The sequence below is a fragment of the Myodes glareolus genome, chromosome X (assembly GCF_982192425.1).
Source record: "Myodes glareolus chromosome X, mMyoGla1.1, whole genome shotgun sequence".
NCBI lineage: Eukaryota > Metazoa > Chordata > Mammalia > Rodentia > Cricetidae > Myodes > Myodes glareolus.
The window spans coordinates 90,214,189-90,231,425 of record NC_142053.1 but is presented as its reverse complement, the minus strand read 5'-3'; the positions used below and the strand labels follow the sequence as shown (position 1 = coordinate 90,231,425).

The following is a 17,237-nucleotide window of genomic DNA, read 5'->3' as shown; positions in this document are numbered from 1 at the left end:
TGACCTTTCCTCTTCCCAGAATTCTCCTATACTTGTCGCCCAGCCTATACTTTCTGCCTGGCTACTGGTCAATCAGCATTTTGTTAAACCAATACAAGTGACAAATCTCTACAGGGTACAAGACCACCACATTGGGCACCATTTTGTAGGCAGAGACTGCTTGTTCATTTCTTGGCTGCCCAGATGCAAATAATCACAAAGAAACTATATTAATTACAACACTGGCCAATAGCTTATGCATATTTCTAGCTAACTCTTACATCTTAAATTAACCCATTTCTATTATTTTGTATTTTATCGTGAGGCTCGTGGTTTACCAGTAAGGTTCTGCTGGCAGCTCGTGTCTTTCTCCTTTGACAGTTATATGGCATCTCTTTGACTCTGCCTACTTTCTCTCTATATCTCTGTTCAGATTCCTTGCCTGGTTTTACTCTAAGCTGAAACGGCTTCTTTAATAACCCATGGTAATAAAACATATTCATAGCATACAGAGGGGAATCCCACATCAAAAAGCAAAATTAATTTTAAAAAACTATCCAAGCCTTTAGTTAGCTTCAGTTCACATATGGAAATTTTTAAAAAGAGAAACAATGATAAAAAGAGAAGAAAATAGGAGGCTGGAGAAGTAGGTCGGTTGGTAGAGTAGCTGTCTCATAAGCGTGAGGACCTGTATTCAGTCCCCCAGGACGCAGGTAAAAAAAGCCAGATATGGCCTAGTACAACTGCAGTGCTCAGGGAATGGTGACAGGCAGATCCTTAATGCTCAGTGGCCAGCCGGGTTAACCAACCGGGAAGCACTACACTTAGTGAGAGATACAGTCTCAAAAGATAAGGTGGAAGGGATTCAGGAAGACATCCAGTATTGACCTCTGCCCTCCTTACACATACACACACATGTGTAGACACACCTGCGCGTGCACACACACACAGAGTGTACACGCACACACTTTATACATATACACATTCCAGAAACAGAAAAGAAACTAGAAAGGCCCTCTATGATGTCCATCTTCCCAAGGATAACCAGGGAGCTAGAAAATCACTCTTTTTTTACGTTTGTTTATTGGTTTGCTTTTTATTTGTGGTAGTGGTGGTGGCTGATTTGTTTTTGTTTTCCCTTACTATGGGTTGAGTCTAGGGCCTTGTCTATGCTTAGGAAGGTGAAATCCGAAAATTATATACTCAGTCCTACGAAGCCACTATCTGTTGCTTAACACCAGTCATTTCAAAGAAACTCAGGCAAAGTTTTTATTAACTGCTCTTTTAACTTTGACTGATTCTTTGTGAATCTCACATCATACATTCTGATCCCACACGTCTCCCTATCCTCTCAGATCTGCCCTCTGCCCTGGCAAACCCCCTCCCCCAAACAAACAAAATTTAAAAGAAAAACCAAAACAAAGGAAATGAAAGGAAAAGGAGAAGAGTCTCGGCGTGGAAGCTGTAGTGTGGTCCTGTGAGTCACACATTTTACCGTTTGCCCCTTCATCTTTTCTTGTAAGTGTTCACTGCCATGAGTCATTGATCTGGCTGGAAGCCTCTGGCTTCTGCTACCCTGTAGATACTGGGCCCCACTGGGACTTCTCTTGCATACTCTGTTGTCCTGTGTCATGGAGGTCCTGTATCTTTGGATCAACAGGTCTGGTCTCTTTACATACTCCAGCAATTCAGGTGGATGTTGGGGTGGGGTAATTCATAGTCCTGATTCTGGGCCTGGGTGATAGCTCAGTTGGTCAATCTGCCAGTTCTCCCTGGGTAAGCTCTCCAGCACTGCCTTGGCTAGCTCACCCAATGCATCCTGCAGCAAGGAATGGGGCCAGTTCTCCTGCTTTCAGATCCTCAGACCTTGGTCACCCACAATCACAACACCAAGGCCAGCTCTACTGTTTTGCCCAAGCAAGGTGCAGGGCCCTATCTCCTGATTGCTGTAGGGAGTATACGAGGAGAGGCACAGTTAGCTCTCCTGTGCACCCCCTACACACACAGAGAGAGAGAGAGAGAGACAGAGACAGAGACAGAGACAGAGACAGAGACAGAGAGCAAGCATGGTCAGCTCTAATGTGCTCAGGCAAAGAACTTTCAATCCAACCAAATATAATGTATCTATGATGATGTACAACAATCACAATTCCTACTGATTTTTTTTCGGGGGGTTGGTTTTTCGAGACAGGGTTTCTCTGTAGCTTTGGAGACTGTCCTGGAACTAGCTCTCTATACCACCAGACTGCTCTTGAACTCACAGAGATCCTTCTGTCTCTGCCTCCCGAGTGCTGGGATTAGAGGCGTGCACCACTAATTTAAAAAAAAAAAACACCGTTATGATAGTGCAGCACTCCTTAGGCAGAGATACACAGATCTCTGTGAGTTTGAGGTCAGACTGATCTACATGTTGAGTTCCAGGCCAGCCAGAGCTGTACAGTGAGACTCTGTCTCAAAAACTAAGCAAATAGACCAAAAAAGTATTTATTATAAATCTGCCTACTTCTGGGACTTCACAAACTTATCTTGGATTCTTGTCATTATAGGTAATCACTGTGAATATTGGTGTCATTGCTGTATGTAAGTCTAAACATTAGAGAACCTAAACATCTGTCAAAAAAGAAACTGGCAAATTTCAAGGCAACAAAAGGATTGGAAAACGTGATTCTATAAATATACAAAGAAATTTAACATCATAAAAAAAGAAAGTGAGAGAGAGAGAGAGAGGGAGAGGGAGAGGGAGAGGGAGAGGGAGAGGGAGAGAGAGAGAGAGAGAGAGAGAGAGAGAGAGAGAGAGAGAGAGAGACTGGGGTTAGAGAGATGTTTCAGCAATTTCAAGCACTGGTTGCTCTTCCAGAGAACCTGGGTTCCCTTTCCGACAACCACCTGGCCACTCACAACCTCTGGAACTCCAGGCCACAGGGATCTGATGTCTTCTTCTGGCCTCCGAGGGTATTACACCTGTGTGGTACAAAAACAAACAAGTGGGCAAAACACCCTACACAAAATAATAATAAAAAGAAAAGAAAAATCAGAAACACATAGGAAAATAAAAGGTAAGTAGTTGTGAATAAGAATGCCACATTACTGCCGGGCAGCGTTGGCGCACCCCTTTAATCCCAGCTCTCAGGAAGCAGAGGCAGGCGGATCTATCTCTCTGAGGCCAGCCTGGTCTACAAGAGTGAGTTCCAGGACAGCCTCCAAAGGTACAGAGAAACCCTGTCTCAAAAGGAAAAAAAAAAAAGAACGCCACTCCACGTTACTGCTGGGCGGCAGTGGCGCACGCCAGCCTGGTCTACAAGAGCGAGTTCCGGGACAGCCAGGACTACACAGAGAAGCCCTGTCTCAAAAAATCAAAAAAATAAAAAGAAAGAATGCCACGCTATTCTTTCTAGCTACATGAAAAGCCTGGGGCAGGAATGGGAAGAAACCTTGTGATACTCACTCTTAGTATCCAGGCGAACCTGGCCACCCCCCTGAGGACCCTACAGGGTGCCTCACACCTGCTTGCTAGCAGGCAGTAGTACCCTGTCCCTTTAAAAGGCGAAACTCTACCTACCTCTCCCACTTCCTCCTCTTTGCCTTTCTCTCTCTACATCTCTCTCCCTCTCCCTCTCTCTTTCTCTCTCCCTTCCCTTCCCCCAGTCCCTTTATCTCAATAAAACTCTCCACTTAAGTGCTATCTACATGGCATGTCTGTCCCTCACGGCCGTGGGTTCTCACCCGCCACGGTTTGGACCCACCAGCCTCCAAGGTCCCTCTCGCACAGAATCGTATCACTCATACCAGGCATACAGGGTCTTAACATGTACAAGGGTAAGGAAAGCTACCAAGGCGAACTTTCTTAGGTATGCCAAATTGGTGATGGGTATCAGAAGCAGCCTAAACAATGGAGACAATAGATTCCAAATACAGATTTGTTTGTTTGTTTGTTTGTTTCGAGACAGGGTTTCTCTGTGTAGTCCTGGCTGTCCTAGAGCTCACTTTGCAGACCAGGCTGTTCTCGAACTCACTGAGATCCGCCTGCCTTTGCCTCCCGAGTGCTAGGATTAAAGATGTGGGTCACCACAAATTATTTTTTAACAGACACAGTCTCACTGGGAGGTGGTAGCAGCGCATGCCTGTAGTCCCAGAGGTAGACGCAGGTGGATCTCTGAGTTCGAGGCCAGCCCGAACTACAGAATGAGTTCCAAGACAGACAGGGCTACACAGAGAAATCCTGTCTAAGAGAGAGAGAGAGAGAGAGAGAGAGAGAGAGAGAGAGAGAGAGAGAGAGAGAGAGAGAGAGAGAGAGAGAGAGAGAACACAATCTCACTATGTACCCTCAGCTGACTTGTACCGGCTATTATAGGCCAGGCAGGCCTCAAACTGGTTATGTATGCCAGGCTGGCCTCGAACTACCAGAGATCTGTCTGCCTCTTCCTCCCATAGATCAGTTCTTAAAGGGCCCACCCAGACAAATAAAATGGTGCACGATGACTCTGCAAGTTGTTCTCTGGTGTAAGATGGTGGATATTGAAACTGTAACAAAAAAAACTTGCTACTTGCTCAAGCATCCTCGTGCAAGCCTTTCGTGTTAGGTAGACAGCAGGAGACCGCCCCCAACATCTTCCCGCCTCTCCAGCGGAAACAGGGTCTGCCCTGGAAAGGAAGTTGTAAAAGGGACCCTCCCACTCAGAAGGTATATAAGGAGGGCGAGACGCGCGCAAGCGGCTTTCAGCGCGCTGAAGACGACGAAGACGACGGGAGCAAGCAAGGCCGCCCGTCAGCCCTGCACGTCCATTTCCAGCACAGAGCGCACCAGGCCGACCCACCTGCAGTGAGCGACAGAGCGACAAAGGTATGTATACTTTTAAAAAATTTGCCGGGCGGTGGTGGCACCCTTTAATCCCAGCACTCGGGAGGCTGAGGCAGGCGAACCTCTGTGAGTCTGAGGCCATTCTGCTCTACAGAGCGAGTTCCAGGACAGCTTCTCTAGCACCGCGCACGAGGCCGACACAACCGGCAGCGAGCGCCAAAGGTATGGATGCTTTTAAAAATTTGCCGGGCGGTGGTGGCACCCTTTAATCCCAGCACTCGGGAGGCTGAGGCAGGCGAACCTCTGTGAGTCTGAGGCCATTCTGCTCTACAGAGCGAGTTCCAGGACAGCTTCTCTAGCACCGCGCACGAGGCCGACACAACCGGCAGCGAGCGCCAAAGGTATGGATGCTTTTAAAAATTTGCCGGGCGGTGGTGGCACCCTTTAATCCCAGCACTCGGGAGGCTGAGGCAGGCGAACCTCTGTGAGTCTGAGGCCATTCTGCTCTACAGAGCGAGTTCCAGGACAGCTTCTCTAGCACCGCGCACGAGGCCGACACAACCGGCAGCGAGCGCCAAAGGTATGGATGCTTTTAAAAATTTGCCGGGCGGTGGTGGCACCCTTTAATCCCAGCACTCGGGAGGTTGAGGCAGGCGAACCACTGTGAGTTGAGGCCAGCCTGGTCCAGGACAGCTTTTCCAGAACAGAGCGCAGCAGGCCGACACACGGACAGTGAGGGCCAAAGGTATGGATGCTTTTTTAAAAACTTAGAAAATTTTTCCGGTTGGTGGTGGCTCCCGTCTTTAACCTCAGCACTCGGGAGACGAAAGTAAGTGAACCTCTGTGAGTTTGAGGCCAGTCTGGTCTACAAGAGCTAGTTCCAGGACAGCTTTTCTAGCACAGAGCGCACCAGGCCGACACAACCGGCAGTGAGCGCCAAAGGTATGGATGCTTTTTTTAAAAACTTGGAGAATTTTTCCAGGTGGTGGTGGCACCCTTTAATCCCAGCACTCAGAGGCAGAAGTAGGCGAACCTTTGTGAGTTTGAGGCCAGCCCGGTCCAGAACACCTTTTCCAGCACAAAGCACACCAGGCAGACACACTGGCAGCAAGCACCAAAGGTATGGATGCTCTTTTAAAAACTTGCAGAACTTTTCAGGGTGATGGTGGCTCCCTCCTTTAATCCTAGCACTCCGGAAGCAGAGGTAGGCAAATCTCTGTTGAGTTCAAGGCCAGCCTGGTCTACCTGGTCTACAAGAGCTAGTTCCAGGACAGTTACGGTTGTTACACAGAGAAACCCTGTCCCGAAAACCGAAAAAAAATGCAAAATTTTAATGTAGCTCTTGATTCCTTTGGCTTGTCTTTGCGGTTAAGTCGGGGTCTTGCGGTGCAGCCCAGAGTGGTTTGCCATTGCCTAATCCCCCAGAATACAGTACAGGAATTGGCAGCGTCTGCATCACACCAGTGGGAGGCAGGTTTCTTGGGGTCCGTATTAAATTCAGAGCATACATTCCTACACAGAGTTGTAAAGCTTTGCCGCACAGTTGATACAACTGCCATGATTTCCACTTGTCCACCAATACGTTTTGTTTTTCTTTAAGGGCCCTGATTTTCTATTAGGATGGAACAAACTTTACAGGACACTTTGGAGGGGGCCGATGATACTATTGAGACTGTCCAGCAGCAACCCCTTCCGACGAGACCTGCATCTAGTAGGGAAAAATCTCTTCAGGAAAAACTGTATGAGATTTATGTGGAGGAGTGTGGAAAGGAGCCAGAAGCAGAGGGCCTTCGAAGCAATGTCAACTTGCTAAAGAAGCTTATGAAGAGAGAGCCATTGCCATGTTTAGTGGTCAACCTGTACCCAGAAAACCAGGGCTATTCTCTCTTGCTCAAGGATAAAGACGGAGTCCTTATAGAGCCCTTTCCAGGGCCGTATGTGGGACAGAAATTGCTTGAATATTTGGATGCTGGAGAGTTACCTTCTTTTCTGATTGATATCCTGGAAAACTCTGCTGTGAATGTTTTCCACAGTGGCTGTGTCATAGCAGAAATCCGAGACTACAGGCAGTGCGGTGACATCTATCCTCCCGAGGAGCCTGCTGCAGAGGCTGCTGTGTCCTCTCCTACGTGCCAAGTTCAGCATGTTCTCTTACGTCCAGCCATGCAGTCTCTAGTCAGTGATGTCGAGTTCATGGCAGGTGACAGCAGTCAGTGGACCCAGGAAGAAAAACTGGAGCTCGAGAGCCAACTGATCTTAGCTACAGCAGAGCCACTGTGTCTGGATCCCTCTGTTGCTGTCACCTGCACGGCCAACAAATTGCTGTTTAATGAGCAGAAGATGAACACTGACCCCATGCCGCAATGCTTCAAGAGGCATGCATGCCCCTCTCTGGATCAAGAGGAGGTTCCGTCTGGGTGTTCTAGTCCCCCTGACTTCACGACAATGACTCCTTCCAAAAAGCAGGCAAAAATAAGTCCAGATAACCCATCTGACCTGCAGATTGATGAAACAGAAACATGCAAGCAGAGTCTCTGTGAACCGGCTGTGCCTCCAGAGATGGACATTGAGAACTTCATTAAAGAGTTGCTATCTCTGCCCTTTGATGAGGCCGAACCAACCGTCTTGGCAATTCCTGAGGTAAAATATGATTGTATGTTTGATTGTGAGGATGACAGTCAGCTATGGGATATGAATCTAGATATCATGAAGTGCCTTAATACACTTTTCTCTGAGGAAATAGAGCCACTTCCAGAGGACAAAAGTGATAACCCCATGTCACTCCCTCCCATGCCCCTGGGTGATAATTCAGATGATTTGCTGACAGGGATAAACACTGAGCCTAGGAAGACAGTGGGTATGTGCCAAGAGCCTGTCCAGAGCAAAGCTAGTTGTCCCGACAAGATGCCACAGGGGTCTAGTAGGTCAGCCTGTCTTCCTCAGCCCGCCCCAGGGAAGAAGCCCATGGCCAGTTTAGTGCCATTCTCAGCCTTAGAGAAGGAAAGCAAAACTCCTCTACCAGTGTCACTGGCCCCCATCTCGAGACAGGGCCCCTCATCTGTCAGGCCAGTCACACCAAAGGCCAGCCGAGACCCGCCACCTGCTCCTCAAGCAGCCACTGTGGTTCCACAGACCACTGTGGGAATGAGCAGAGTTAGCACTGTTCCTCCAGCTGTCCAACCCAGTGCTAGGTCATCAGAAAACAATTCCAAGATCCAGCCCCCCACTAGGGCCACTCATCTGAATGTGATCCATTTTGTAAGGTCTGCTTTGGTGAGTAGTGCAACCCAGGTCCCAATCCTTCCCGCTAGCACCCCAGCTGCTAAGAGAACCGGTTGTAATAGCCTTATTCCAACCAGAGAGCAGCCACCTAGGCCAGCGCAGTGCACTGTGAAGCCACCTATGCAGCTCATTATAAATAATACAGCAAATCCCGTAACTGTAAAGGTTCCCCCTGGCTCTGTCATTTTGCACCCAGACTCTCAGAAGCCATCCCAGAGACCACAGCAGTATCCACAGCAGATATTTGTATTGATTCCAAAGCAGCATCAACCACCCAGGGCCCCTGTCCCCCAACAGCCACAGCCAGGGTCAGCAACTTCCTCCCAAGGGTCTAACCCTCAGCAGGTGTCCTTGCCAGCTCAGCAAACTAGCCGCCTTAACACTGAGAGGCCCAGAGTGGTTCAACAGACCCAGACACCTGTGATGTGTCAGGTGGGCTCCACCCAGCAGAGCCACAGGCAGAATGTTCCCTCTGCTGCCGTGGTACAGCAAGGGCAGAGGCAGGGGCAGAGGCAGGGGCAGACCCAGAATGTACAAGTGAGAATCATACCACACATAGTAACTGTGTCCAGAGCAGACATTCAGTACGCTGTACGTGGGAATGCAGCTAGCAAACCCAGTGATAGAGGGGCGGGAGGGCCACCAGCCCCCCCAAGGTCCTGAGTCTTACTTCTCTATAAAATGTACCAGCATTGAGCTAAATCATTCCTAGTTTTTATTTCACTGTTGGTGTTTGGAATGAGTCAATATGTTACAGCTTAAAATGCAAAAGTAAAAGCTCGATGCCCATTGCGTAGAAACAGAGAAGGGATTTTTAAAACCTAGGGCTGTTTTGCTTGTTTTGCTTCTTGCGTTTGATAAAGGTGTGTTTATTGTAGTGTCCCAGTGTGAATCCACATCCGAAATTTGTTATCTTTAGTAATTCCAGATTGTCATTTAGATAAACATTCAAATGTAGTCACAAGGGGCTGGACAAATGGCTCCGCGGTTAAGAGTACTTGCCGCCCTTACAAGGGCTGGGGTTTGCTTTCCAGCACCCATTTCAGTCACCTCCAGCTCCAGAAATTCTGACAGACACTTTTCTGGCTTCTGAGGAGACACACATGCATGTGTCCCTCTCACACAAATATAATTTAAAAATAAAATAGCTGAAGTGATGGCTTTAGTGCTTAAGAAAATTCGTTGCTTTGCAGAGGAGCGAGGTTTAGTTCTTTGTACTGACATGGTGGCTCACAACCAACTGTAAGTTTAGTGCCAGGGAATATGATGCCCTCTTCTTAGCTGCATGGGCACCAGGTACCCACATGGTGCGCATACACATACATGCAGGCAAAGCTCCCAAGCACATAAACTTAATATGTCCTTTTTAATTGCAACAATATACTTTAAGTTCATAACTTAGCAATAATTGAGAGGCTTATTGTAAATGATGATTAAAAACAAACACACATTTTGCTGTTTTAACAAAAAGTTTGGAATGAGTTTTGTCTTCAATGACTTTTTTCTCACCACCCCTGCCCCCCCACCCAGCAAAAACAGGATTTCTCTATGCAGTTCTAGCTGTCCTGGAACTCACTCTGTAGTCCAGGACAGTCTTGAACTCAAAGAAATCCTCCTGCCTCTGCCTCCCGAGTGCTGGGATTAAAGGTGTGCCTACGCCACCACTGTTCAGGCTGTTTTAACAATTGTACAGTCACAGCTCAGTATTAGAAAGTTCTGTCCCAATGCTGTGCCGCGTCCTTCTACAACTAATTCATTTGTTTTGGGGATTGAAACTCTGCACCCTTAACCGTGAAACCCCCCATTTCCTGTCCCCCAGCCCTGGCTGCTTATGCCCCCAGGAGTCTGAGTGCTCCCAGTACCTCACATGTGTGAACCACGAGGTGGCCATTATATCAGAGAGCCTCTTTCACTTGGCGTGATGTCCCCAAGGCTCGTGCATGTTGTGCCTTGTGACATTTGTAAAAATGATTTTCCTGTTAAATATGTAAGGAAGTGACTTGTGAACCAGGAGAAATGTCTTTCAGGAGAATTTAGTCTGTACTTCTTAGTTTAAAAGGCCCGCGTGCAGCGTCTGAAATGCGGTTGCTGCGAGCACGCTGGGAAAAACTAATCCCAAAGGAGACCAGAACAAAGGAAAGTCGACATACTGAAATTGTGTCCGCCCTAGACAGACACCCTGTGCAAGGGAGTCGGTGGCAGATTTGTTTATGACCGTCCCAGCCCTCGGAAGGTTTCCCAGCACTCGGGGCTCGGGCTGACCCCAGATCTCCTCCAGACCCTGCCACTGGCCTGGAAGAGGCAGTCTGGGATGGCTTGCTGTGGTTCTCCTTGGGAGGCCGTTTACCTATTTTAGAACATTCTAGGATATTTGCACGAAAGGAATAAGCACTTGGAAATTCCGTTTTCTGGTCTGCTTCTCCAGTGCCCACAGCCTTCTCAGCTGTAAAGTGGGTTCTCCTCCTCCTCCTCCTCCTCCCCCATCCCCCCGCGCCCGACCTGCCCCTGATTTGTTCTCTTTAGAGAGTCAAGGTGTGCTGGGCTGGCGAGATGACTCGGCCCTTAAAGGCTAGGCTCACATCCAGAATAGAAGAGAGTCGAGGGGAGATGAGCTCTGTAATACAAGCTTACCCACACCAAGGTAACATTTCCGTTGCCGTGAATCCTTTCGCATTCATGACATTGGCAGCGCTGTGCAGTCAGCCCCTCTGTCTGTTTCCAAACCATGCTTGGCACTTCAAAAGAAGTCCTGGGCCTCTTAAGCACTAAGGGGGAGGAAGGCTTCCTCCGCTCCCCCCAGCCACTGGCAACCACCGATTGCTTGGTGGCCCTATAGATTTAATTGTTCTTAGTGTTTATAGTGCATGAATTATACAGTGTTTGTACAACGTTCTACATTTTGTGTCTGCCCTTTTTTACCTGGCACGTGTTTGATGTTTATTCATCTTGTACTATGCACCAGCACTTGGAGCCTCTTTGGCATATTCCCTGTATAAGGCCTGATCTGTTGTTTATCCGTGTTTGGGCTGTTGCCATCTTTTGGCTGCTGTGGGTACTGGTGCTGCCATCATTCATGCGCAGGTGTTATTTTGCTGTTTGTTTTGTTCTTTTGTAACTCTTAAGGATAGTCTGCCTACATGAAGTTTGCCTTTGTAAGGGCACATGTATGTTTATTTGCCTTTTGCCCTAAGAAGTGGAAACACGGCCTGTCCGTTCTGAAAGAGATTAGCGAAGGGACGGTGATGTCACTGGCATAGACCATGCTGGGGTCCTGCCGTTGCTCTTCAACAAAGATTTGGCCACCTCCAAGCAAGCTGGTTCCAGTGGCCACCGGAGTGACAGCGAGCTGACAGGAGCATCCTGGACATCGCTGGGAGTGGAGCCTGCACTTGGAAGAAGTGACGTGGTCCAGTGAGCAGTTGCAAAGGACTTAGCTCAGCCTCCGAGCCCAGCAGATGTGACCTCAGTGTGCTGCCAGTTTTGGTGTCCTTCCTCCCTTTGCTCTGTAACCGGTCCATTCAGGTACAATAAGCAGAATGTTTTGCTTGAGAGATGTGTTTTTTGTTTTCAGACAGGCAAATAAATTCATCTTTGTTTCCAATTACCATTTAGTGGCATCTGTTTATTTCCCTCCAGCGATCCCCATTGTGGTGACAATTTGTCTCTGTCCAGGATCCTATCCCCATATTTCTTACCTCTCAACTAGCAGCATTATAGATATTTGTCTTTGCTGAATGAAGCTGGCTTTGCTGAAAGGTAATAGACCCAATGATCTTTATCATTTTTTTTGAGATGATAATATGATCACACCATTTCCCCCTTCCCTTTCCTCCCTTCTAAATGTCCCATATACCCCTCCTTGCTCTCTTTCAAATTCATGGCCTCTTTTTTATTAATTGTTATTATATACTGATTTATATATGTGTATATATTCTTAAATATATAAATACAAACCTGCTCAGCCTATATAATGTATAATATTGCTTGCATATTGCTGACCACTTGGTATTGGATAACCAATTGGTGTGCTCCTCCCTGGGGAAGACTCCCCCCTCCCCCCCCAGCATTCCTAAGTTACCTGTGGCTCTTTGTGTAGGGTTGAGACCTTATGTGTTAATAGTGGGGTCTTTATTGCATTTTTTATTTGTGTGTGCACACACATGAATATATAGCAGCCACAGTGACCATGGGGCAGTCTGAGGATAACATGTGGGAGTCAGTTCTCTCCCTGCACTTGTGTGTTCCACGGACCAAAGTCTGATCATCAGGTTTGGCAGCAAGGGCTTTCCTTTCCTGCTGAGCCACTTCACCGGGCCCACAGGGGTGTTTCCAATAGATACCATTTTTGGTAGAATCGAATACGACAATCTTGCATGTCAAGGATGTCCATATATAATCTGAAAGAAATTGTACTCAGTTGCTTGAAACCCCTAGGCCATAAAATATAGGATGCATCCACCCCTTTGCCCATTCTCAATATGTGGAAGACCCAGTTTGGTTTAATATGTTTTCACCGCATCCTTGCAGGATCCCCATAAAATTAAGAGAAAGCAAGGCAGCAGCCCAAATCGTGTGCTCAGTGTTACCCAGCTGAGAGGAGCCAGAACCCAGATTTGGACTCAAGCCTCCTGGGAGCGAATCCTGTTCTTTCCTACACCATTCTCTCCACTGCCTCACTAATGGCAAGCCTGGCAGAATTTTTTTTGTTTTTGTTTGTTTGTTTGTTTTTTAAAATGCTGCAAGATCCCCCACAGAGCAGCCGCGAGCCCAGTGGGTCCCGAGCTGCTCGAGGGAGAGCGGCTTGCGGCGGGGCGGGTTGGTTCCGCCACGCGGCGAGCCGGTGCGACCGTGAGCAGGCAGCGGGTAGAAAGCGCATGCGCGCGCGCGCGCGCGCGCGCGCGCGCCAAGAGGGGACAGTCAGAGAGAATCCAAGATGGCGGGGCAGGGGTGGGGGGGGGTTGCCGGGAGTGGACGTGGCTTGCCCCTTAAAGGGCCAAAAGAATAACATTTGTTGTTTTTGTTTTTGGAGACACGGTTTCCCTGTGTAAAAGCCCTGGCTGTCCTGGAACTCACTTTGTAGACCAGGCTGGTCTTGAATTCACAGAGCTCCGCTGGTTTCTGGCTCTTGAGTGCTGGGACTAAAGTACACCAGAGCTGTTCCTTTCAAATACTTGTCACCCAGGTTCATCCTGCCAACCTGAAGAATTGGGCTTTTAATTGATAAGAGCACAGGGGACTTAATCGCAGACCAGATCTTTTTTAAAAAAACAATGTTATTTTACATACCAATCCCAGTTTCCTCGCTCTCCTGTCCCCCCCACCCCACACCTCCCCTCCCTGCCACCTTCTCTCCATTCCCCCCCATCCACTCCTCAGAGAGGGTGAGGCCTTGCCAGACGGTGGTGGCGCACGCCTTTAATCCCACCAGTTGGGAAGCTCCAAAGCTACAGGGAAACCCTGTCGAGAGAGAGAGAGAGAGAGAGAGAGAGAGAGAGAGAGAGAGAGAGAGAGAGAGAGAGAGAGAGAGAGAGAGAGAGAGAGAGCCTCCCATGGGGAGTCAAGAAAGTGTGTCACATCACTTGAGGCAGTCTTAAGGGATATGTACACACACACACACACACATGGTAAGATTGCACTTGGGTAAATATGCGTTAGATATTAGGATATTTTTGGTTGTAGAGAGGCCATCTGGATTTAAAACTGGTGGGAGCATCCTAACCCAGCGATCCAGCTTGGTTTCCGTGAGGTAGGGTCTCTCGCTGAACATGGAGCATGTGGTTTTTTTGTTTGTTTGTTTGTTCGTTTTTTGAGGTAGGCTGACAGACGGCAGCCCCAGAGATCCTCCTGTCCGCTCCTGCACCATGAGGAGTCTCCAGAGTGCTGCAAAGCACACCTGATTAGCTCCACGGTACTGGGATCTGAACTCAGGGCCTCATGGCTGTGCAATAATTTTTCTTAACCAATGTGCAGTTTCTCCACAGCAATATTTTTATTAAATTAAAAACACTTGAATGTGCCAAGACTCTATTTAGTCCAATTTTCTTATTGACTTGAATCAGACCTTTGCAAAGTATTTTAAAGACTTATTTACTACAATTGTTATTTTTTTCCTATTAAGTCTTGTTAGTTTATTGTGGCCCACTTTTATGATAAAGTTTTCTATATGGTTTAGTGCATGAGTTTTTCCTTTGTCATTCTAGACAGTATTTTATGGCTTGAGTCCTTTTTTCACTCCTGAGACTTTTGCTTGAATTTACCAACGTTTCCCTCCAGTTATTTGTGGATTCCTATTTACATTTAAATTTCTGATCCAAATAAAATGCTATCAATCTAAAAAAATAGAATATGAAGTTCCAAATGTGATAGCTCACGCTTGTAATGCCAGCACTCGAGAGTCTGAGGTGGGAGGACTACAGTTTGAGGCTAGCCTGAGCTACAGAGTGAACGCGCAGTCTCAACACTGCTCCACAAAATAGAACCATGAAGGGTCTAAGATTTTTATCCTGCTTATAAGACAAGTTAGCCTGATATCGTTTCATAGGTGCTGGAAGAAGACACAAGAATATCGGGTCAAGACAGGACTTTATTATTTATAATGTTATTATTTATATGTTATTATTTATATGTTATTATTTATATGTTATTTAATGTTATTATTTATATTATAAATATAATATTTATATTATTTATATAACTTTATTATTTATAATGTGGCAAGTAGCAGTGAGAGATGGGTTATTGATTCCTTTCTCCCTAAAGTCCCATGACAGCAACAGGAATATGGGCCCAGGTGAATGTTGCACACGCAGGGATGTGTGTCACAGCTGAGCAATCCAAATGTAGGAAAGAGCAGTACTTTTATTATTTTTTAGATTTATTTATTTTACAGGTTCAAGCATTTGCACCACATGTGTGCCTGCAGGGGTCAGAAGGGAGCAGCTGATCCCCTGGAATTAAAGTTATGGACTGCTGTGAGCCACTTTGTGAATGCGTGGAACTGAACCCCAGGCCTTCTCCAAAAGCAGGAAGATCTCTTAATTACAGGCCCATCTCTCTCATTCCAGGAAAGAGGAGTGTTTTAGAAGAGGCTGCAAAATGGCCTAAACCGGCTTTTGAAGGAGCTATTTTAGCCCTGAGCTCCATATGGGCATAGTATCTCTAGTTCCTAAGGTTTTCCACTATACAAACTTTTGGAAAAGTAAGTTTAGGAACCTGGAGATGGCTCTTTCAGGTGTTCTCTGTCACCAGGCATGCATATGGTGTACATACATACATGATGCAGGCCAACATTCATGTACAAGAAACTAAAGTAATTTGTTTTGGCTGGAGAGGTTGTTCACTGGTTTGAGAGCCCCACTGCTTTCGCAGAGGACCCGAGTTTGATTTCCAGCACCTCAGCTGAACAACTCACATCTGCCTGTAACTCCAACTCCACAGGATCCTCTTTTGAACTCTGTGGTCACTATAGGCTCATGCACCTATACACACACACACACACACACACACACACACACACACAACTCAGGAATATTAAAATGTAATTTAAAAAAAAAGAATGGTGGGGCTGGAGAGAGATGGCTCAGTGGTTAAGAGCATTGGCTGTTCTTCCAAAGGTCCCGAGTTCAATTCCCAGCAACCACATGGTGGCTCACAACCATCTGTAATGAGATCTGATGCCCTCTTCTGGCCTGCAGACATACACACAGACAGAATACTGTATACATAATAAATAAATAAACATAAAAAAGAATGGTGGACGGGCCGGGGATATAGCTCAGCGGTAGAGACTTCCCTAACTTGTGTGAAGCCCTGAGTAAGATCCCTTAGTGCTAAAAGAAAAGCGACAAAATGATGGAAGGAGGGGCGGGGGAGATAGCTCATTTGGTTAAAATGCTTGCCTAGCAAACATGAGGACCTGAATCCACATCAAAAGACAAACAACAACAATAAAAAAAAACAGGCTTGCTGATATACACTTGTAATTCCAGCACTGAGGAGGTAAAGTCAGGAACATCCCTGGGGCTCCATGGCCAGCCAGCCTCGCCTATTTGGAAAGCTCTGGGCCAGTAAGGGACCCTGTCAAAAAGTGAGGTAGATGCTTCTAGAATAGTAATTCTCAACCTGTGGGTCGCAACCCCTTGTCAAACCTCTATCTCCAAAAATATTTACATTATGATTCATAACAATAGCAAAATTAACAGTTATGAAGTTTTAACAAAAATAATTTTACTTTTGGGGGTCACCCCAACATGAGGAACTGTGTTAAAGGGTCGCAGCATCAGGAAGGCTGAGAACCATTGATCTAGAGGAACCACAAAGTCGTCCCCTGGCCTCTGTATGCATATGTGCACATTTGAGCACACACACATACCAACACACACATGTAAAACAATGACAGAAGGAGCGAGGTGGGGTGGCACAGGTCTGGAATCCCAGCATTGGAGACAAGGAGGATCAGGAGTTCAAGGCTTCCCTGGGCTACGTGCAATCTTGCCTGAAAAAAAAATTAAAAGATAAAAAAGACAATGAAAGAGTACCTGCCTAGGACACATGAAGTATGATTCCCCAGTAGTTCGAAAACTGGGGTACAGTTTAAGAAAAGAAGGGATTCTGTCATAAATATCTGTCTTTAATAACCTGGCAGCTAAGCATATACAGTATAAAGCAGGGAATCTAGGATCTAGTCTCTGAGGATGCCCACATTTACAGGTTGGGAAGAATGCATGCTGGGAAAGAGTGACAAATAAAAGGATGGGGGAGGGGTGGGAGAGATTGTTCCATCGTTAAAACGCTTGCCTTGCAAACCTGAAGACCAGAGTTCAAAGGAGCCACAGAACCCACATACATAAGGGGTGGACGTGCCAGTCTGCCTAAAATTCCTGCCGAAACAGACTCGCTGGAGGAAGCCGGCGAGCCAGATCGAAGAGCTCTGGGTTTGATTGAGGGACCCTGCCTCGATGAATGAGGTGAAAACGTGACCAAGAATGATGCCCAATCTCAGCCTCGGGTCTCCACAAGCACGTGTACACATGCTCATGCACGAACACATATATACTCATGCACACCACACACAAGTGAAAATGTAAACGCAAGATTGGGAAACGGTGTCTGTCCGCCGGCTCGGCATCCCCACCCCCACCCCACCCCGTGCTACAGGGAAAAATAAGCCGAGCAACAG

The 17,237-nt window shown here is 47.0% G+C and overlaps 1 pseudogene across 1 annotated transcript; it reads left to right on the top strand.

The window, feature by feature from the left end:
* Positions 1–5,034: 5,034 nt before the first annotated feature.
* On the top strand, positions 5,035–11,663 carry LOC125410288 (transcription factor SPT20 homolog pseudogene; annotated as a pseudogene). Its single transcript, XR_015736895.1, has 5 exons — positions 5,035–5,178; positions 5,290–5,357; positions 5,760–5,897; positions 6,378–8,716; positions 9,531–11,663. The product of XR_015736895.1 is annotated as a transcription factor SPT20 homolog pseudogene (transcript).
* Positions 11,664–17,237: the final 5,574 nt, after the last annotated feature.